The sequence below is a fragment of the Geotrypetes seraphini genome, chromosome 9 (genome assembly GCF_902459505.1).
Source record: "Geotrypetes seraphini chromosome 9, aGeoSer1.1, whole genome shotgun sequence".
In the NCBI taxonomy this organism is placed as follows: Eukaryota; Metazoa; Chordata; class Amphibia; order Gymnophiona; family Dermophiidae; genus Geotrypetes; species Geotrypetes seraphini.
Window position 1 is genome coordinate 83,221,887 of NC_047092.1, and position 22,401 is coordinate 83,244,287.

At 45.6% G+C, this 22,401-nt stretch overlaps 1 protein-coding gene across 1 annotated transcript in view; it reads left to right on the forward strand.

Moving 5' to 3' along the window:
- DGKI (diacylglycerol kinase iota) overlaps positions 1 to 22,401 on the forward strand; it is a 1,086,779-nt gene that overhangs the window by 192,458 nt on the left and 871,920 nt on the right. The gene's annotated exons all lie outside the window — the stretch shown is intronic.

The following is a 22,401-nucleotide window of genomic DNA, read 5'->3' on the forward strand; positions in this document are numbered from 1 at the left end:
TCTTGGGATTTTTTGACTTGGTGTAGAGAAAGCCCTTAGCCTGCTAGAAGCTGAAGATGGCACGGGCTAGTAGTGGGCTTTGGGGACCCACCCAAATCTCTATCCTGGGCTCTTCCCATGTCTAGCACCAGCACTGGCAGGATAAACATATCAGTTCGCATATATTCTAATCACAAAATAGAAAATAAAATTATTTTTTCAACTCATTTTATTTTTCAAGTCATATTGGCCCCAGGCATTAGTTTCTGTTTTCCTCTGTCTTCTTTTAACTCACTCACCAGGGTCTCCTGCTCATTTGACATTTCTTCTCTGTGCTCACTAGCCATCTTCCATCTTTGTGTACCTATCTTTCCCTTCTCTGTGTCCCCTATACAATACTTCCATGTTCAGCATCTCCTCTGTGTCCAACTCTCTATATTTATCTTGACTATTCTACGTCCTGCATTATTCATCTCCTTTCTGTGTTCCTATTCTCTCCCACATCTAGCCCTTTCCCTCTGTGTCCATATACCCCCTCCCATGCCAGTATCTCCCTTTGTGTCCTTGTCCCTATTCTCCTCTCCATGTCCATTATTTCCACTCCATTTCAGATACCTCCCTATCTCCCTATATTTCTCTCTCTCTCTGCTGTTCAGTATTTCATTCCCTCTTCCTTCATCCGCTTAGTATGGCATCTTTTTCCCTTCTCTCCCCTTCAGCCCTTTCCCCCAACAGGTCCAGCACCTCTCCCCCTTCCCTCCAGCTCCCCTTCCTGCAGTTCCTGTAGCTCTCTCCCTTCCCCTCAGTTCTATCTCTCCCCTCCATAGATTGAGCAACTCTCTCTCCCTTAGCTTCAGTTCTGGCCCCCTCCTGTGCTCTTTCTTCCATCCACAGTTCACAGTTCCTCCAGCCTCAGCTCCCACTCCTGTGCCCTTTCCTCCAGCATAAACAATCCTATACCCTTTTCTCTTGCCCCAACCCTTCCAATTGTGCCCTTTCCTCCTGCCCCAGCATCTGTTTTGCCTTGCATGCGCTCCCTCTCTTCTTCAACTGCCTCCCTGTATGTCCAGTGGGTCCAGCCCTCTCTCCCTTGTGAGTCTGGTGGGTCCAGCCTGCCTGGCTCCCTCCCTGCTGCTGGCACATATCTTGTAGAAGAATGAGTCTATCTCTACACAGGCCTGCTCGACGGTGCACATGACCTTCCCTCTGTTGGCCTCCTCCTTATGATGCAACTTCTTGGCTAAACTATCTACTGCTTCATGCCCTCAGCAGAAAAAGCAGAAACAACAGCATTCACAGTCTGCTCCCGCTAAACCTATTCAGTCTTTCTGATCAGTTACTCAAGAGCATAGTTTCCATATAGTTACCTCTACCTCTTCCTATAGGAGGTCGTCTTCAACTTTATTATCATCGCTGGGAGTTGATTACATCCGACCTCTGGGTTCTAAACATCATACGAGAAGGTTACTCCCTTCATTTTCTCACCGTTCCTCCAGACCATTCTTCAAGAGAGTCTGCTTCAGGACATCTAGAGTCGTCTACTTCTCAATACCATTGAGAAGGTTCCTCCAGGACAAGAGAACACGGGGTTTTACTCTTTGTTATTTTCTAATAACAAAGAAGACGGGATGTCTTCAACCGATATTGGATCTCAGAGCTCTAAACAAATTTCTGGTCAAGGAAAAATTCAGAATGTTATCCCCTTTCTCAATCGCAATGATTGGCTATGCTCTCTGGATCTCAAAGAAGCCAACACTCATATCCCAATTTATCCGGCATCCAGGAAATACCTCAGATTTCGAGTAGCGCAACACCACTACCAATACAAAGTTCTACCTTTTGGTCTGGAATCCTCTCCTAGAGTCTTTACTAAGTGCCCGGTAATGGTGGCAGCAGCCTTGAGGTCTCGGGGCCTTGAGTTTTTTCCCTATCTGGATGACTGGCTCATCAAGAATCTTTCATATCACAGTGTGCTCTCAGCAACACAGCAAACTGTTGTTTTTCCAGAATTTGGGATTCGAAATCAACTTCCCCAAATCTCAACTTCAACCGTCTCAGAAGCTCCAGTTCATTGGAGCCCTGTTGGACACAATTCAACTCAGAGCGTTTCTTCCTCAGCAGCGTCAAGATGCACTTATTCAGTTTGCCTAGATTCAATCTCTTTCAGTTTGCCTAATTTCAATCTCTTGGTTCTTCTAGGACACATGGCATCAACAATCCATGCGACTCCCTTTGCGAGACTGCACCTACGTATCCCTCAATGGATCCTAGTCTCACAGTGGTCACAGGCTCTCGACCCACTCTCACAGCATATTCCAGCGACCTCGTCTGTTTGACAATCTCTACAATGGTGGATGCAATCTTCCAATCTCTCCAGAGGGTTGTTTTTCCAAATGCCTCCCTATCACAAAGTCCTGACTACGGATTCTTCAACCTATGCTTCGGGAACTCATCTGAAAGGCCTGCGCACTCAAGGTCTTTGGACCATCAGGGATCGTCACTATCATATAAATCTGTTGGAACTCAGAGCAATTTACAACATTCTTAAAACTTTTCAGCATCTTATACAAGATCAAGTTCTTCTTGTCCGGACAGATAATCAAGTAGCAATGTCCTATGTAAACAAGCAAGAAGGCACAGGATCTCTCCTTCTCTGTCAAGAGGCTCAAAAGATTTAGAATTGGGCAATTCCTTGCAACATCTTTTTCAAAGCTGTTTACATTCAAGGGGAACAGAATTCTCTTTCGGACAAGCTTAGCCACATTTTTCAACTACACGAATGGACTCTGAACTCAGCCGTTTTCTCACAATAGGGAACTCCTCAAGTAGATCTGTTTGCATCTCCCTGCAATCACAAGCTACCCCGCTTTTACTCCAGGCTGTACTCACCTCATCACCTAGAAGCAGATGCTTTTCTCCTGGATTGGATAAATAAGTTTCCTTTTGCGTTTCCACTCTTTCCTCTTGTTCTCAAGACACTGGTCTAGCTCAAATAGGAGTCTGCCATTATGATTCTGATAGCTCCTCGGTGGCTCAGACAACCATGGTTCTCCTTCTACTTCAACTCAGTATCAAGGAGCCAATCCCTCTGCAAAATTTCCCATCTCTTCTCATGCAGAGTCAATGTTCTCTTCTACATCCCAACCTTCAGTCTTTACACCTGACAGCTTGGTACCTCTCAGCTGATCTTCATCTCTCTCAGCCTGTTCAACTAATATTAGAAGCTTCCAGAAAACCAACCACTCAGCAGGGTTACCAGCAAAAGTGAACACGTTTTTCTGCTTGGTGTATTCTTCATCATGGAGACCTGAAATCCATCTGTATTTTGGATTATCTAATCCATTTATCTGACTCTGGCCTCAAATCTACATCCGTTAACGTCAGTCTTATTGCTTTCACTGCCTTTCAACAGCTAGTGGATGGTAAACCTCTTACTGCTCATTCTCTCATTTCCAGATTTATGAAAGGACTTTTTAATATAAAACCACCTCTTAAGTCACCACCAGTGGTATGGGATCTCAACGTGGTTCTTACTAAGTTAATGAAGCATCCATTTGAACCATTGTCTTTGGCTCATCTTAAATATCTTACCTGAAAAGTTGTCTCTCTCATCTCACTCACTTCTGCCAGAAGAGTGAGTGAGCTTCAAGCATTGGTGGCGGACCATCCATTCACTGTCTTACACCATGACAAGTTGGTGCTTTGTACACATCCAAAGTTTCTTCTGAAAGTTGTCACTGAATTCCATCTCAATCAATCAATTGTGCTTCCAGTATTCTTTCCTAAGCCTCATTCTCATTCAGGAGAAATGGCACGTCACACTCTGGATTGCAAGCGGGCTTTGGCCTATTATCTCAGCAGGGTAAAGCCACATAGAACATCTCAATTTTTTGTCTCCTTTGATCCTAACAAGTTGGGGCATCCTATTTCCAAGAGAACAATTTCCAACTGGTTGGCTTCCTGCATATCATTCTGTTACGCTCAGGCTGGGTTGCAACTAGAGAGTCGAGTTACAGCCCATAAAGTTAGAGCAATGGCAGCTTCAGTAGCTTTCCTTCGATCTACCTCTATTGAAGAAATATGCAAAGCTGCTACTTGGTCCTCGGTTCATATGTTCATCTCACATTACTGTCTGGAATCTTTTTCAAGACGGGTTGAGCACTTCAGCCAGTCAGTATTACAAAATTTATTTTCTTAAAGGCCAGTTCTCCCACCATCCCATTCTGGTTATCATGTGAGAATATGCTGCCTGCTTATCCTTGGATAAAGCACAGTTACTTACCGTAACAGGTGTTATCTGGGGACAGCAGGCAGATATTCTCACAACCCACCTTCCTCCCCTGGTTGGCTTCTTTGCTGGCTTAATGAACGGAGGAGCTGCGTGTCTACATCAGACAGGAAGGCACTCGCGCATGAGCGGTGCGGTCGGTCATTAACTTTCTAAGTTCTTAAAGTGGCGATGCACTTTGGACCTTCCGTACCGGGGGTCCATGAATGACATCACCCAGATGTGAAAATATCTGCCTGCTATCCCTGGATAACACCTCTACGGTAAGTAACTGTGCTTTTTCTGATTAGAGATCTTCTGTGTTCATCCCATGCTTTTTTGAACTGTCATTCCAGGCATCAACCACTCTCTCTATAAAGAAGAATTTCCTAACATTACTCTTGAGTCTACCTCCCCTCAACCTCAAATTATGCCCTCTGGTTTTACCATTTTCCTTTCTCTGGAAAAGATTTTGTTTTATGTTAATACCTTTCAAGTATTTGAACGGCTGAATCATATCTTCCCTGTCCCTCCTGTCCTCTAGTGTATACATATTTAGGGTTTCCAATCTCTCCTCATATGTCTTTTGGTGCAAACTTCCTACCATTTTCATCACCTTTCTTTGGACCGTTTCGTCTTCTTATTTCCTTCACCAGATACAGTCTCCAAAACTGAACATAACACTCCAAGTGGGACCTCACCAATGCCCTGTACAGGGGCATCAACACGCCTCTCTCTATACAACCTAGCATCCTTCTGGCAACAACTACCGCCTTGTCATGCTAGTTCTTTGCCCTTAGTTCTTCAGACACTATCACCCCATTTGTGCATATCAGCCTCTCACCTTCCAGCACATACGGCTCCTTCTGATTTCTAATTGAATTTTAGTTTCCAGATATGAACTTTTGCTGATCCTTTTTCATGTTTTCCACTCCCTCTTTGGTGTCTATTCTGTTACAAATCTTGGCATCATCTGCAAAAAGGCAAACCTTTCCTTCTAACCCTTCGGCAATGCCACTCAAACATATTGAACAGGGTCAGCCCTAGCACCAATTCTTGAGGGACTCCACTACTCACCTTTCCTTCCTCCAAGTGAATTCTATTAACTGCCACACTCCTGGCGTCTGTCCGTCAACCAGTTTCTAATTTAGTTCATCTCTTTGGGTCCTAACTTCAGCCCATCATGTTTGTTCAAAAGCCTCCTATAAGGAACTGTGTCAAAGGCTTTGCTGAAAACTAAGTAAATTACATCTAACATACCATATATTATCCCAGGACAAGCAGGCAGCATATTCTCACATGTGGGTGATGTCATCTATGAAGCCTCGATGCGGACAGCCTCACAAACAGACTTGCTTGTAGAACTTTAGAAATTTCCCAACTGCCGCACCGCGTATACACGAGTGCCTTCCCGCCCAACCTAGGGCGCGTCTCAGTGTCTCCTCAGTTCTCCACAGAGCCGAGAAGTCCTCTATTTGACGCTCTGCACTAGACTTAGTCTTTTTGTGCCTTCTCTCACCGTGGCTCGTGTATTGTTTTACTTACAGGGTCGCTGTGTTTTCTTCTTTGCGTCTTTTCTTTTTAAAAAAATAAATAAATAAATAAAATTTAACTTTTTCTTTCGTGTCATGGCGGGGCCTTCCCCGCGGTCTCAGCCTGCGGGCCTTGACTTGGCTGTGGCTATTTTCCCATTGCCAGTGCGCGATATCCCTCACTGACCCACATAGGTGGTGTGTTCAGTGTTTAGGGCCTGACCATCGTCCGGAGTCGTGTACTCGCTGTGCTACTCTTCAACCTCAAGCCATTAAACGTCTTCGAGGTAGTGAAGATTTTTGGCGGTATGGATACTCCAACCCCGGCTTTGACTTCAACCCCGAATCCAGTCAAGTATTCTACAGGGCTCCCGAGGCCTACCTCGTCCTCAACCTTAATTAAACCTTCCTGGTTTGGAAAGTTCTCGCTTTTAAGCAACATCTCTCCTGAGGAGTAGCTCTCCTCACTGTCTCCCTCAGGTAAGGTAGTTCAGCAGCCTGCTTCCGATATGCCACCCTTAGAACGGGTAGTCATAAAGCTGCCCAAGCAACATGTCTCCAAATCGAAGTGTCATTCTTCATCATCTTCCTTGGAGACTATAGCCGCTGCAAATGTATCAGATCCTCAAGTCTTGGTGCCCCATTTGCAGGCTATGATTCAAGCTATTATGCATCAGGAATTTGATATCATGCTTGCCAAATACACTCCTGCCTCGACTCTGCTTCCTGCAGTTCAGCCTGAGTACTCAACAGTATCACAAGGAGTTGAGTCCTTGTCAGTGCCTTGAGATGAACCTCCATACTCTGTACAAGGAGTCGAGTCCTTAAGAGTGCCTCAATCTGAATCTACACACTCTATGCAAGGAGCCGAGTCCTTGCGAGTGCCTCGAGATATCGACACAAGGAGACGAGTCCTTTTTGGTGTCTTGATGTCGAGCTCCAACTTCCAGCCCTTCTTCCTCACATAAGGCTTTGCCCTTTTGAAGCACAGGGTGAGAACGCCTCAATATCTATCGAAGTGGGATCTGTCTGACTCGAAGCACAGTTCTCATCATCTGCCAACATCAAGGCACAAGTCCTCGTCTCGAGACAGGTCTCATTTATCCACACATTGAGACTCTTCGAGGCCTTCATCTCCTCAGTCGAGCCTTAAAAATGCCTCGATCTGAATCAACACACTCTATGCAAGGAGTTGAGTCTTTGCGAGTGTCTCGACCGAAATCTACGCATTCTCTTCAAGGAGCTGAATCCTTGCGAGTGCCTCAAGATACCTTAACACAAGGAGACAAATCCTTTTTGGTGTCTCGACATCGATCTCCAACTTCCAGCCCTCCTTCCTCACATAAGGCCTTGCCCTTTTTGAGGCACAGGGTGAGGAAGCCTTGACATCCATCGAAGCGGGATCTGTCTAACTCGAGGCATAGTTTCCATCAGTTCCCTTTAGTGCAGTCTTCTTTAAAAAGAACCAACCCTGCCAAGGTTTACTCCACTGTCCCCCCTGAAGAGAGGGCAGGACTATGGACAAGTCTGGCCATCGTTTGTATCAAAATTTCCTTATGTCAACCAGAGTTTTGAATTACAACTTTATCTTTATTTCCTATCTCAAGCATCTGGTCAACAGCTTGTCTGATTTTATCAAATATATTCCACAACATCGTCTTCCAGAGTTTCAAAAGCTGACACACTCTGGCTCAGCTACGCTTGCATCTTCTTCAATTCTCGTATGATGCATTTGAACTTTCCTCGAGGGTCACTGCTTTCTCTGTGGCTATGCACCGCCTTGCCTGGCTTCGCACTGTAGACATGGACCCGCATCTTCAAGATCGTATGGCCAATATTCCTTTGTCAGGGCAATGAGCTCTTTGATGACTCTATCGAGGCAACTACCAAATGCTTGTCTGAACATGAGAAATAGTTTGCTTCCATCATTAGACCAAAGCCTAAGCCTTCTACTGCTAAGACTGCAAGACCTCTTCTACCCTACCAACGGCGTTTTCTTAGCGGACAGCTCCTTATTCAAGGGCGCCCCCTAAGAAACAACAGCAGCAACAACAAATGCAACAAAAATCTCAGCCTTCTGCTGGACCCAAGCCTACTCAGTAGTTTTGGTGCCTCACACAGAGCATAACCTCAATTGTTCTGCTTCTTTCCTTTCCTTTACCCATTGGAGGTTGTCTCCATCATTTTTACCAATGATGGGAGCTAATCACATCTGACCTCTGGGTCCTCTCAATCATCAGGGAAGGATATTCTCTTCATTTCACCCAGATTCCTTCAGATCTACCTCCAAGAGAGTATCCTTCAAATCCATCGCAGACCACCCTTCTTCTCTAGGAAGCCCAGGCTCTGCTCCATTTCCGTGCCATCAAGGAGGTTCCTCTGAAACAGTAGAACAGGGGTTTTACTCCCATTACTTCCTAGTGCTGTAGAAGACGGGTGATCTGCGACTGATCTTGGACTTCAGAGCAGTCAACAAATTTCTTGTCAAAGAAAAATTTTGCATGTTCTCTTGGGCATCCCTTTATCCTCTTCCAAATCAGAATGCTTGGTTATGTTCTCTAGATCTCAAATGTTCTCTAGATCACATTCCTATTCATCCAGCCTTTCGCCAGTTCCTCAGATTTCAGGTGGAAAATCTTCATTTTCAATACAATACAGGTGCTACCATTCAGCCTGGCATCATCTCCCAGAGTGTTCATTAAGTGCCTCGTTGTGGTAGCAGCAGCTCTGCGCAATCATGGAATCCAGGTGTTTCCATACCTGGATGACTGGCTCATCAAAGATTCAACATCTCATGGTGTTATTGTAGCGACCCAATGGACTACGTGGTTCCTCCAAAATTTGGGCTTTGAAATGAACTTTCCCAAATCCCAGACTTTGCAGTTCATTGGAGCTGTACTGGATACTGTGCAACTAAGAGCATTCCTTCACCAACAGCGTCAAGATGCTCCCATTCAACTTTGCCGGAAAGTGTCTTCCTTATCTTCAATATCAGCCAGACACATGATGGTTCTCCTCGGTCACATGGCCTCTACAGTTCACGTGACTCCTTTTGCCAAACTTCACCTCAGAATTCATCAGTGGACCCTGGCATATCAGTGGGCTTAGGCTTTTGACCCACACTCTCAACACATTACAGTGACTCCTTCTTTGAGACAGTCTCTCCACTGGTGGATGCTCTTCCAATCTCTCCAGAGGCTTGCTGTTTCAAACACCCTCTCATCAGAAGGTCCTCATGACAAATTTCTTGACCTACACATGGGGGGCTCATCTCGATGGTCTCCGTACTCAAGGCCATTGGTCCAGCATGGATCGTCGCTTTCACATCAATCTGTTGGAAATCAGAGCAATCTTCAATGCTCTCAAAGCTTTTCAACATCTTCTCCACGATCAAGTCGTCCTCATTCGGACAGACAATCAAGTCGCCATGTATTACGTCAACAAGCAGGGAGGCACAGGATCTCTCCCTCTTTGTCAGGAAGCTCAAAAGGTGTGGAACTGGGCAATCACAACACCTTTCTGAAAGCAGTCTACATTCAAGGGGAGAAAAACTGTTTGGCAGAGAAATTGAGTCATCTTCTTCAACCTCACGAAAGGGCACTCAATTCGTCGCCTCTACATCACATTTTTTTCTCAATGAGGAACCACTCAGATAGACCTCTTTGCGTCTCCCCACAACCACAAACTGCCTCTGTTTTGCTCCAGATCTACTGTCCTCACCACCTCGAGGCAGATGCTTTTCTTCTGGAATGGACAAATCAGTTCCTGTATGTGTTCCCTCCATTCCCTCTCATTCTCAAGACTCTTGTCAAACTCAAACAAGACCATGCCACCATGATTCCGATAGCTCCTCGATGGCCCAGGCAACCTTGGTTTTCCCTTCTACTTCAACTCAGCAGCAGGGAGCCATTTCTTCTACCAATTTTTCCATCTCTGCTTACAGTCAGGGGTCTTTGCTTCATCCCAACCTGCAGTCTCTACACATGACAGCTTGGTATCTCTCAACTTAACTGCTACTCTACAGTTTTCTCAATCTGTACAGGACATTCTAGAAGCTTCTAGGAAGCCTGCTACTCGGCAATGTTACAACTAGAAATGGACTAGATTTTCTACTTGGTGCACCATTCATCACAAGGAGCCACAATCTGCCTCCTTGCCTTCAATTTTGGATTACCTGTTGCATTTGTCTCAATCTGGCCTCAAATCCACATCAATTCGAGTCCATCTCAGTGCAATTGCTGCTTTTCATCAGCCTATCGAAGAGAAACCCCTCTCTGCTCATCCTGTGGTTTCCAGATTTATGAAAGACTTTTCAATGTCAAACCAACTCTCAAACCACCTCCAGTGGTTTGGGATCTCAATGTTGTTCTTGTTCAATTGATGAAGCCTCCTTTCGAACCAATGGCTTCAGCTCATCTTAAATATCTCACTTGGAAAGTGATTTTTCTCATTGCTCTCACGTTTGCTCACAGGGTCAGTGAGCTACAAGCTTTAGTTGCAGACCCACCTTTCACAGTATTCCATCTTGACAAGGTGGTCCTCCGTACTCATCCTAAATTCTTACCTAAAGTGGTTTCAGAATTTCATCTCAATCAATCCAGTGTACTTCCAGTATTTTTTCCAAAGCCTCAATCTCATCCTGGAGAAACAGGTCTTCTTACTCTGGACTGTAAGCGTGCTTTGGCTTTCTACTTGCAAAAAACTCAGCCACACAGATGTGCTCCTCAAATTTTTGTGTCCTTTGATCCAAACAAGTTGGGAAATCCGATTTCCAAGCACACCATTTCCAACTGGTTAGCTGCTTGCATTTCTTCTGCTAAGCTCAGGCAGGACTGCATCTACAGAGCTGAGCCACAGCCCATAATGTCAGAGCCATGGCGGCGTCAGTAGCTTTCCTTAGATCTACTCCAATTGAGGAAATCTGCAAAGCTGCTACTTGGTCCTCGGTTCATACCTTCACTTCTCATTATTGTCTGGATTCCTTTTCCAGATGGGATAGCCATTTTGGCCAGGCAGTTTTACAAAATTTATTCTCCTAAATTGCCAACACTCCCACCATCCCGTTATGGTTAGCTTGGAGGTCACCCACATGTGAGAATATTCCTCCTGCTTGTCCTGGGATAAAGCACAGTTACCATAACAGGGTTATGCAGGGACAGAAGGCAGATATTCTCACAAACCACCCACCTCCTCTGGTTGGCTTCTTAGCTAGCTATCTGAACTGAGGAGACGCTCCTTAGGTTGGGCAGGAAGGCACTCGTACACGCGCGGTGCGGCAGTCACGAACTTTCTAAAATTCTACAAGCAAGTCTGTTTGCGAGGCTGTCTGCATTGGGGCTCCATGGATGACGTTTGTGAAATATTAAAAAACCCCAAGAAGAGGAGTGCAGAAAGAACTACAGGGTGAAACTAAAAGAAGCCAAGAGAGAGATATGTCTGGCGAAAGCACAAGCGGAAGAACAAATGGCTGAAAATGTAAAAAAGGGAGACAAAATTTTTTTCAGATATATTAGTGAAAGGAGGAAGATAAAAAAGAAATTGCTAAACTGAAAGATGCTGGGAACCAATATGTGGAAAAAGCAAATGTGCTAAACAAATACTTCTATTCTGTGTTTACAGAAGAAAATCCTGGAGAAAGACCGAGATTGTCTGGAAAAGTTACATGAGAAAATGGAGTAGATTCTGCACTGTTCACAGAGGAGAGTGTTTATGAGCAACTTGAAAAACTGAAGATGGACAAAGCGATGGGACCAAACGGGATACATCCCAGGATACTAAGGGAGCTCAGAGAGATTCTGGCGAGTCCTATTAAAGACTTGTTCAACAAATCTCTGGAGACAGGAGTGGTTCCTGGGGATTGGAGGAGAGTAGATGTGGTCCCTATTCACAAAAGTGGTCACAGGGATGAAGCAGGCAACTACAGGCCGGTGAGCCTCACTTCGGTTGTTGGAAAAATAATGGAAGTTTGCGGAAAGAAAGGATAGTATACTTCCTTGAATATAATGGGTTACAGGATCTGAGGCAACATGGCTTTATAAAAGGTAAATCGTGCCAAACGAACCTGATTGAATTTTTTGATTGGGTGACCAGAGAGCTGGATCGAGGACATATGCTAGATGTAATTTACTTAGATTTCAGCAAAGCCTTTGATACAGTTCCTCATAGGAGGCTGTTGAACAAACTTGAAGGGCTGAAGTTAGGGCCCAAAGTGGTGAACTGGGTTAGAAACTGGCTGTCGGACAGATGCCAGAGGGTGGTGGTTAATGGAAGTCGCTCGGAGGAAGGAAAGGTGAGTAGTGGAGTCCCTCAGGGTTCGATGCTGGGGCGATCCTGTTCAAATATGTTTGTGAGTGACATTGCTGAAGGGTTAGAAGGAAAAGTGTGCCTTTTTGCAGATGATACCAAGATTTGTAACAGAGTAGATACCAAAGAGGGAGTGGAAAATATGAAAAAGTATCTGCAAAAGTTAGAGGAATGGTCTAATGCCTGGCAACTAAAATTCAATGCAAAGAAATGCAGAGTAATGCATTTGGGGATTAATAATAGGAAGGAACCGTATATGCTGAGAGGTGAGAAGCTGATATGCACGGATGGGGAGAGGGACCTTGGGGTGACAGTGTCTGAAGATCTAAAGGTGAAAAAACAGTGCGAAAAGGCAGTGGCTGCTGTCAGAAGAATGCTGGGCTGTATAAAGAGAGGCGTAGCCAGTAGAAAGAAGAAGGTGTTGATGTCCCTATACAGGTCATTGGTAAGGCCCCACTTGGAGTGTTGTGTTCAGTTGTGGAGACTATATCTGGCGAAGGATGTAAGAAGACTTGAAGCGGTCCAGAGGAGGGCGACGAAAATGATAGGAGGCTTGTGCCAGAAGACGTGTGAGGAGAGACTGGAAACCCTGAATATGTATACCCTAGAACAGTGGTCTCAAACTCAAACCCTTTGCAGGGCCACATTTTGGATATGTAGATACTTGGAGGGCCTCAGAAAAAAATAGTTCATGTCTTATTAAAGAAATGACAATTTTGCTTGAGGTAAAACTCTTTATAGTTTATAAATCTTTCCTTTTGGTTAAGTCTTAATAATAATATTGTAATTTATAGCTAAAGAGACATATGATCAAGAAACTGTTTTATTTTACTTTTGTGATTATGATAAACATACTGAGGGCCTCAAAATAGGACCTGGCGGGCCGCATGTGGCCCCCGGGCCGCATGTTTGAGACCACTGCCCTAGAAGAAAGGAGGGACAGGGAAGATATGATTCAGACGTTCAAATACTTGAAGGGTATTAACGTAGAACAAAATCTTTTCCAGAGAAAGGAAAATGGGAAAACCAGAGGACATAATTTGAAGTTGAGGGATGGTAGATTCAAGAGCAATGTTATGAAATTCTACTTTACGGAGAGGGTGGTGGATGCCTGGAAAGCGCTCCAGAGAGATGTGGTGGAGAGGAAAATGGTGACTGAGTTCAAAGAAGCATGGGATGAACACAGAAGATCTAGAATCAGAAAATAATATTAAATATTGAACTAAGGCCAGTACTGGGCAGACTTGCACGGTCTGTGTCTGTATATGGCCATTTGGGGGAGGATGGGCTGGAGAGGGCTTCAATGGATGGGAGGGTTTAGATGGGATGGAGTAGGTTTTAACGGAGATTTCGGCAGTTGGAACCCAAGCACAGTACCGGATAGAGCTTTGGATTCTTGCCCAGAAATAGCTAAGAAGAAAAAATTTAAAAAATTTAAATTGAATCAGACTGGATGGACCATTCGAGTCTTTATCTGCCATCATCTACTATGATACTATGTTATCCACATGTGAGAATATCTGCCTGCTGTCCCTGGATAACACTTGTTACGGTAAGTAACTGTGCTTATTCGAATAAAAGCCGACCCGAATATAAACTGAGGTAGCATTTTCCCCCCCTAAAAGAGGAAAAAAGGTTGACTCAAATAAACCGGGGGAAAAGGAAGTTAATATTTAAATGGCCTTCCCAGCTAAGCTCTGCACCCTCTTCCCCCTTCCTTCCTGCCCTGTCCCCTGTCCCGGCTCTGTTCCTGCCCTGTACATTGTCCACTCTCTCTCCTTCCCTCCCAATGCCATGCAGGCCTCTGCTGCATACCTTTGAAATCCCTGGTGGTCGAGTGGTGGGCTGGAGCAGAAGCAGTCTTTCCGCACTCCTGCCCCATGCTAATCTGCTTGCTGAATGGCTGCTGCGAGTTTTCATAGGAATCACATGAACTCATTGCAGCCATTCTGCTAGTGGCTTAGCATGGGGTAAGAGCGTGGGAAGAATGTTCCTGCTCTGACCCATTGCTCAATCACCAGGGATTTCAAATATACGTGAGGGAGGCTGGAGGGAGTTATAAAGTTGATGCAGTCACTAGGACAGGAGGCAGGAGGGATCCCTCTGGTCCAGCCCACCGCTGGACCACCAGCGATTTCAAAGGTATGCGGGGAAGGCTAGAGGGAATCAAAAGTCATCTCAGTTGGCCGGGACAGGAGATGGAAGGGATCTCTCCTGTCCTGGCCCAGTGCTGGACCATCAGATCTTATAGCAGGCCCAGCGGAGGCCTATAATTGATCCAGGTTAGGTAGCGGGTGGGTGCTGACCTGAATTTAAGCTGAGACCCCCATTTATGGGTCATTTTTTGGCCCAAAAATCTCGGCTTATAATCGAGCATATACAGTATGTCCTTGATCCAATTCTCTGGTTACCCAATCAAAAAATTCAATCAGATTCATTTAGCATGATTTAATTTTAGTAAAACCATGTTGCCTTGGATCCTGTAACCTATTAGATTCTAGGAATTTCACTATCCTTTCAGCAACACTTCCATTATTTTTCCAATAGCTGAAATGAAGCTTACTGGCCTGTAGTTTCCCGCTTCATCCCTGCGACCACTTTTGTGAATAGGGACCACATCCTCTCTTCTCCAATCCCCAGGAGACGAATCTCTCTGAGCTCCCTCAATATCCTGGGATGGATCCCGTATGGTCCCATTGCTTTGTATATAATTGATTACTGGCATTATCATCATCTTAATTTATTTAGATGGCCCCCATCATGACAGCTTGAGTGGTGACCAACATGCTGTCATCGTATTTATACATTCACACAAGTGAATAATGCAATAATCAACTGTTTCTTCCACCATTGGACCAAAGTAAATGCCCAAGTATTTAATCTTGCTAGATGACCAGTGAAATCCCATCTCTTTTTTTTTTAAAATAATTTTTATTAAACAGAAAAGCACTGAACAGCCAATGAAAACAGTACAATACAGACATGGCAAGGAATGAGCAAAACAGCATATCAAACAGGGGAGCTCCCCCCCAAAGGAAGGGAAGACAAACCTCATGAGGCCCCGAAAAGGGCAAATCAAAAGCCACCCCGTCTCAGTCTGCATAAAAAAGAAGCACAGAGTGCAGTCATGCTAAACAGTGCAATTCAACATTTTGCAATAAACATAACCCCCAAAAGAGACACAAGAAAAGAAACCCCCAATATCCATCCATCTCACATACCAGAACATCCATACCCCAGTCATGCCGACCCACACACTCACACACCAGCAACCATCCAAGCAAACGAGGAAACAGACAGCCCCCCCCTCCCAGTCCAGTGAAAGTAAATAAGGGCAAGGCACACACCCAGTCACAGAGAGCCAACCTCCAATATGGTAGCATCCCATAGAGATCGATACAGGCGCCGGGACGCCGACATCGGCTCCGGGCAAGAGCGAAGCTCCCATCGAGCCACTTCGAGTAAGGAGCGCTTCCATCCTAGCACCTCAGGCGCACTGACATCCATCCAAAGGCGGAGCACACCGCGCTTGGCCACCAACAGAGCAGTGTACAAAAAGCGCCAGTGTTCCGAATTTAGGCCCTGGTCTAACACCTCCCCCTCGCACCCCAGTAGAATAAGTAAATAGGACCACTGAAAAGGCATTGCACAACCCAAGCCAAGAAATCCAACACCCCATTCCAGTAAGTCTCCAGCTGCGGACATTCTAGTAACATGTGTACAAGGGTGCCATGCATACGCTGACATTTAACACATATATCTGATCCCCAAAAGCCCGCCCTCCGGCCCCGCACCCTAGTGAAATATGTGCGGTGTAGTATTTTGAATTGTATTTCCTGCAGGGAGACACTCCGAGCCCCTCTGGGGATGCTAGAGGATGTTGAGATGTTGGGGAGCCACCAACATCTCAACCCCGACCGGCTCCCCAAGCTCCTCAGTCCATTGAGAAGCTAAACCAAGGAGCCGAGCGTCCGGTCGCTCTGCCCGGGCCATCCTATACCAAATGGAGAGAGAATTCAAAGAGGCAGGGAGAGAGAGAAAGATGTGGTCAACCTTCAGGAAACGATAGCCAGTTGGGGCGCACCTCCGTGAGGCCTCATAAAAGTGACGCAGCTGTAAATAAGCAAAGAAAGGCATATCAGGGAGAGACCAGTGACGGCGGAGGTCAGCAAGGGGAGGGAAAGTCCCATCCGCGGATGACGAAGAGTTAACGTGCCCCAAACAGAAACAAGTGCCAAAACTAGCCTCCAGGCCACGCGCTCTACCAACACCCGGCGGGAACGCGGGGTTACCCTGAACAAATTGAAAAGCCCAGTGGTCCCGCGTTCCCCCCCATCCAGCGGCGCCACCAGAGCAGCGCACGCTGCAGCGGATCCACCCAAAGAGAATTACAGCCCATCCTGGGGCACCGCCACCGAGGGACGTCAAGGCAAGCCAGCGCGCTGTGCAGAGCCAGCCAAGATTCAAACAGGCCCGGAGGGGCAAATCGATAACCTAGCATGTAAAGTTCATGCACCCAGCACATCAGGGCCGCTACATTATATAACCGGAGATCCGGAAGTGCTAAACCGCCTCGGTCTCTGCTCTGTGTGAGTCTCCAGAACCCAACGCGAGCCCTCCGGCTCCGCCAGATAAAAGAACCAACAAAGGACCTGTAGGCCCTCTCCTCCATCACCCGCAGCCACAGAGGAATCATCTGTAAAGGATAAAGAATCTTGGGCAACAGAACCATTTTCACTAAGGCAATATGACCAAAGAGCGACAAAGGGAGGTCCCCCCATCGATGACAAGCATCCCGAAGCTGAGCAAGGTGATTCACAATGTTGCTCCGATAAACCACGGTCCAGTCAGCGCTAAGGAAGATCCCTAGGTATTTAAGCTCCCCCACCGCCCATCTAAAAGGGAAAGTGGGCAGAGCTCACGATGCACAAGGCGAAGTGACAGGGAGCGCCTCAGACTTGCAGAAATTAATACACAGTCCGGAAAAAGCCCCAAAAGAGTCAATAAAGGAAGTTATGCAAATATAGAAACCTGGGCATTGCCGACAAAGAGCAGCATATCATCCGCAAACATGGTGATCTTACAGAGCTCTGCCCCCACTTGGATGCCCTCTATTCCCGGGGCGTCTCGGATCTTAGCCGCCAGCGGTTCAAGCGAAAGGATAAATAACAACGGCAACAAAGGACACCCCTGCCAGGTCCCTCTCCGCAAAGGAAAAGGAGCCGTGCGCTGATGATTAATAAGGAGCTGAGCGGTAGGAGCCGTATATAAACGGACCACCCAGTCAAGGAATGAGCCGGTAATGTCAAAGCGCCGCAAGACCCAGAAAATGTAAGTCCAAACAACCTTATCAAAGGCTTTTTCGGCGTCTAAACTAGCCAGTAAATCGTCCCCAGGGCGTCCTCTGCCCTCCCTCAGAGCCACCAGTGCCTTGAGAATGTTAGCCGAGGAAAAACGACCAGGCACAAAACCCACCTGGTTAGGGTGTACAAGCAAAGGGACAACCTGAGCCAGACGCTTAGCCAAAATAGCCGTAAGAAGTTTCATGTCTTGGTTAAGCAAGGATATGGGTCTATAAGAGCCCACCAGTGTGGGATCCTTGCCCGGTTTAGGAAGCACCATGACGTGAGCATGGTTCTGCTCCGGGAGAATTCTATCCGAGGCCAATCTCAGGACAATTTAATGGCTTAATCTAAGATTTCATTGTATTAAGTTTATATCTGGATACATACTAATATAACTCAGTGGTGTGAATTATATGTTGAATTGATTCAGGTATAGTATATAGTACCATATATACTCGAATATAAGCAGAGATTTTTGGGCCACAAAGGCCCAAAAATGGGGGTCTCGGCTTATATTTAAGTCAGCGCCCACCCCCCCCCCTCCCAGACTTTTTGCAGGCCTCTGTCGGGCCTGCTGTATGACCTGGTGGGGTGGGCCAGGAAAGAAGAGATCCCTCCCGTCTCCTGTCCCAGCCAACTTTGTCAATTTTTTTTTTACTTCCCTCCCCTGTGTTCCTTTTTGAATCCCTGGTGGCCCAACAGTGTACTGGCCAGGAATAAGCTTTCTGCACTCCTGCCCTGTGCTGAGCCCCTCCTTGAATGGCCACCTCGAGTTCTCACGGCCCAGCGGTGTACCGGGTATGAGCGAGCTTTCGCGTTCCTGCCTGGAGCTGAGCTGCTCGCTGAATGGCTGCGGTGAGAACTGGCAGGGAGGGAGGAGGGACAGGGTAGAGAGCCAGACAGGGAGGGAGGGGGACTGGGTGCAGAGCCGGGCAGCGAGTGAGGAGGCTAGGCGCAGAGCCTGGCAGGGAAAGGACTGAGAAATGGTAATATGTCATCAGCATATGCTGAAAGTTTTACCTTATCAATATACTGAACTCTAGAATTCCTGCATCTTGAGCCAGCATGACCTGGAGTTCTTTTACCCATCCTATCTGGACTTAATTTAATTATTTATTTATTTATAAAATAAGTTCAAACATACACACCGATTGACCAGCTCTTATGTCCAAAGCATCAAATAAGTTCATGGCAGATCTTTACTTCTGCCTAACTGACACGCTAGATAAAGCAATATTTCCTACAGATAGATGGCATATCATTATCCACACCATCGTTAAAGACCAAAAAAGACAATTTTGCAGCCTAATAATTTCAGACCAATTGCTCTTATCCCTCTTTTCATAAAACTAATGGAGGGTGTAGTGCAAATTCAATTAATGAATCATCTGGATCATTTTCAATTACTTCATGACTCCCAATCAGGCTTTAGGCAATCATTTAGTACACAAACTGTTATTGCCTTACTTATCAACGACATATACAAAATACTTAGCAAGGATCAAAATGCTCTCATTCTCCAATTTGACCTTTTGATCATGACCTGTTACTATGTCGGTAACAAAAATCTTATACATGAATACAGGATGGCCGGTGCAGTACTTGGAGAGACCCCACAGGAAAGAGAAGTGGGAGTACTGGTTGACAAGTCAATGAAGCTGTCTGCGCAATGTGCGGTGGCAGCGAAAAGGATGAACATATCAGAGAAGGTTATCATGCCGCTGTACCGGGCCATGGTACGCCCCCACCTGGAATATTGCATCCAGCACTGGTAGCCGCACATGAAGAAGGACAAGGTACTACTCAAAAGGGTCCAAAGAAGAGCGACTAAAATGATTAAGGGACTGGAGGAGTTGCCGTTCAGTGAGAGATTCAAGAAACTGGGCCTCTTATCCCTTGAAAAGAGGAGACAGAGGGGACATTATCGAAACATTCAAGATAATGAAGGGAATAGACTCAGTAGATAAAGACAGGTTTTTCACCTTCTCCAAGGTAGAGAGAACAAGAGGGCACTCTCTAAAGTTAAAAGGGGATAGATTCTGTACAAACGTAAAAAAGTTCTTCTTCACCCATAGAGTGGTAGAAAACTGGAACGCTCATCTGGAGGCTGTTAAAGGGGAAAACACCCTCCAGGGATTCAAGACAAAGTTAGACAAGTTCCTGCTGAACCAGAACATATGCAGGTAAGGCTAGAATCAGGGCACTCGTCTTTGACCTAAGGGCCACCGTATGAGTGGACTGCTGGGCACGATGGACCACTGGTCTGACCCAGCAGCGACAATTCTTATGTTCTTATGCCTAGATGCCTTCAGTCTATCTGGAAATGTACTAAAATTTCATAGCTATCAAGTCAAGATTGGGGACACACTATCTTCAACATGGAATAACGACTGTGGTGTCCCTCAAGGCTCCTCATTGTCGCCCTTACTCTTCATTGTCTACCTTGCTTCCTTAGGAGACCAACTCAGTAGTCTAAATGTCTCCCATTACAATTATGCTGATGACATCACAATTGTTCTCCCTGTCACTAGTTTGACTCCCGCTGAAATACACAGACTAGACCCCATCCTCTCTACAATAGAAATTGGATGTCCTACTTTAAACTAAAGCTAAATACAAATAAAACAAAATTCTTTTTAGCCACAGCCTCCAGCTGTCCGATACATTCCATAACCTTAAGGGGAATCATCTTTCCTATCTCACCCATTATCAAAATCCTGTATGTACATTTATATTGACAACTGTCCATGTCTGCTCAAATCAACCATGTCATACACAAAAGATTCTACACACTTTGGAAACTCAGATCCATCAGGAAATACTTCAACCAGGCACCTTTCATTCTCCTAGTTCAATCACTACTCCTAAGTATTTTAGATTATTGCCACATCATCTACATAGCAGGATTACACAAACATTTTGAGAAACTAAGCATTATTGAAAACACCACTGTAAGGCTCATATTAACTTGAAAAAATTAGATCACTAACACCTTTCTATAATAAACTTCATTGCCTGAAAATTGAGAACCGAGTACTTTTCAAATTCAGTTGCCTCTTTTATAAAAGCTCTTAATAGTCTACTGCCCAACTATCTTACCTATCAATTCTCATTTTCCAGACTTGGACAATCCACTCTACCTCAGTTGTTCTTTGCCTTCCCCTCAAAGGTTTTACCCTTAAGAGAGATTCATCACTAAGCTCTTACCCTACCAAGCAGCTTCCAAAGATCCGGAATGGAGTCAACTGGTCTGATCTTCTACCTATTGCATACATTTCAGAAAGCTCCTAAAAACGCTCCTCTTCCCCAGACAGAATGACCCAGTTTAAATTAACTCCCATTCACATTGTAGACCTAAGACCAGATCATTCCTACTTATTATTTCCCCTTCTATATACCTCAGTTATATTCCTGCCAATTGTTATATATGTTCTGCATAATTTATAATATTCCTTCAAATGTTGAAACTTGATGTTTCTTCTCTGTTTTTATCCTGTAAGCCGCCTTGAACCGAAAGGCTAATGCGGTGTATAAATAAAGATTTATGTCATTGTTATTTATGTTATATAGAGAGTTATATAGAGAGTGCTCCAACATATTGGTCATGAAAGGATTAAACCAATCCAGGGACCAATATACAGTGGAACCATCACAGCAACACCAAGGTTCCTTCACATGCAGTGATTGCAACAATTGCCTGCTACATTGATGCTACATAGTTTCTTCTATCACTGATTTACAACAAATAATAAAGTAGCACTTATCTTTGGTTGAAGGAATATTCCTGGTAGTCATGCTACTCCTCCTTAGAATAAATCCACTGTCTCCAGCAAATTACAATACTGTATATGCATTCTATTTGTGCGGAGAATCGTCTGTAAAAGTGGGGAAGGAACTATGCCTGGTGTTTGCTCAGAAGAGCAATCGCTAGGCACAGCTCCTCTCTCCCTCCTGTCCAAAAAAGAAAAATCATGCCCACTGCTGCTGCTCTTCCTGCCGGTTGAGCTGATTGAGGCAGGAGGAGCCTGGATCAGCTGAACTGACAGGATTCCCCGAAGCTGCCCATCCAAAGCCAGCTCAGCTTTTCAGGGATTCCCCTGCCACAGTCAGCTCGGCGAGCTCCTGATTTCTCCCTCCCACTCCCGCAGATCCCCTGACCCCCCCCCCCCCATCAAACCCCACAACTCCAAAACCTTTAAAATGAAGAATAGCAGGAAGGATGCACATACCCTACTGCTGCGACACCTCTACCACCCCCCCAAGGTAACTTTAAAATAAAGAACGGAAGAAGGGATGCCCACTATCTCCTGCCATGCCCCCTCCCCCATCCCTTGTACCTCCCCGGGGGAGGTGCCTTAGGCATATGAGCCAATCAGGACCTTAAGCCCCTCCCAATGCATCCCAGGATGCACCGGGAAGGGGAAGGCCTGCTATTTTGAAAAGGTGAGCCTACTGGTATCCCTTCTGCCAAAGTTTTCTACTAAAGGTACTGGGGGTGTCATGGGTCCCGCAGGGAGTGCCTTTGAATTGGGAGGGGGGGTGGGTTCTGATCCCCCAATTCACAAGATCATCAGGGATTTCCTGGGTGGGAGGGGAGTTGTGAAGTGGGCCCCAGGGGCAGGAGGGAATGGGTATCCCTCCTGCCAATCCTCTGAGGTGCAGGAAGTCCCAAGATAGTTGGTAGGGAGGTCCTGGGGTTGTCAGTGGGTGGGGGTCCCATTAGATTTTTTTTTTAAAATGGGGCATTGTGCCCTGACTTTAACTGCAGGGTTTGCTGTTGCCTTACTTTCCTGTCAGTGCCTGAACAAATCAGTGCTCAGGAACTGATAGGAAAGTTAGGCTACCACAACTCAGACCCTGCCATTAAAATTTACATGGGAAACAATGAATTGCCTTGCTGTGCATCACAAGGAGAGCTCATTAGAATACTAATGAGTTATTTGTAATGCATTAGTATAGGATTCTCAGTGGGTGC